Source organism: Pygoscelis adeliae, unplaced genomic scaffold (assembly GCF_000699105.1).
Source record: "Pygoscelis adeliae isolate BGI_AS28 unplaced genomic scaffold, ASM69910v1 Scaffold263, whole genome shotgun sequence".
NCBI lineage: Eukaryota > Metazoa > Chordata > Aves > Sphenisciformes > Spheniscidae > Pygoscelis > Pygoscelis adeliae.
In genome coordinates, this window is record NW_008824552.1 from 1,309,666 (window position 1) to 1,310,997 (window position 1,332).

Here is a 1,332-nt window from a genome sequence, read left to right on the forward strand (position 1 = left end):
ATAGATTTGTCAACCTCGGCACCTATCCAGACTAATTAACTTGAGCCCGGGATGAACCGCGACTCAAAGGTCGCATCCATTTCCAGCACCAGAAGGGGTAGGAAGAGGATCTCACTGACAGGAGTCTCTCTTTTTCTCTTCCCGCAGCTTCTCCCTACAGCAGCTGGGGACTGATGTACTGCTCAACGAGGGACGGCCATGCTCTGCCCACACAACAGCTCAGCAGGTTTTCAGGAGCGCTCTGTCAGACCACACTTTCTCCTGCCACGTCCAAAACTCAACACACCAAGAGAAAAGCAAAGGAACGGGAGGACAGTGCCTCCTAAGTTAGCTGATGGACTGCAGCTCAGCTCAGACCTCTCTGATCAGGAGGCCCCAGCTTCTTGGTGTTCAGACCTCAGAGGGACCCAAGCACCAGGAGGTGCTGCCTGTTGCCTCTGTGAAGTTCCGGAGGTTTCCAGCAAGCCATTGCAAATCCCCCATGTTTCACCTTTGAGGGCCATGTTGTAGATTGCAGATCCCTGAACTAAACCCTTCAGACCTGTTGGGCTTGAAAAAAACCCGAAGCTGATCCTGCTGCTCTACCTGGTTTGAGGAAAGCAATGTGGCTTCTCTCTTTCCCCATCACCGCCAGCAGCAAACAGACCAATTTCTGGGAGGACTTGGATGGTGGTAAGAAATTACACCCAACCGTTGTGCAATTAACAGAAGAATTAGAACCCACAACTCAACAAAATTACTTCATCTACTGTAATTTGTGGAGAGGATGCTTCAGCCGCTGGGTTTCCAGGTGTGTTCCAGCTTGTGTTCTCACTTGTTCTTCAGCACTTGCAAGAAGGTTCATTCCACATGCGAGCGAGTGGTATGTACAACGCAAAGACCATGAAGTATTTCCAAGTGTTTTTAGCTCTCATGCCATTCAGAATAAGAAATCAAAGGCATCACTGCTGCAGGTAAGTGTATGAGCTATCAAACCCTGTCTCCCAAGTTCTGCCTGTGCATTGCTTGCATCGGGATTTGGAGGCTGGTTTGGGGGAGCCATCTGAGTTGTGAAATCACAGTGTAATCCCGGAGAAAGAAGGAAAACCAGTCCCCTAAGAAAAGTGTGACCTGTAGGTCTGGCTAGGGATGCAGCCCTGCAGGAATGGCTCTGTGTGTGCTGCTCCTCCCAAGCTCTTTCTACGGCTGATAGGGAAAAATAAAGCTACATCCCAAAGCAGGCATCCCGAGAACGGGACCCCATGCTCGCTTCTCTTCATTGGCTCTAACGGGAGCCCAGAGTAATCAGTTAAACTGCAGCGATCTGCAGTGCAAACATCTCTGCAAGCAAGC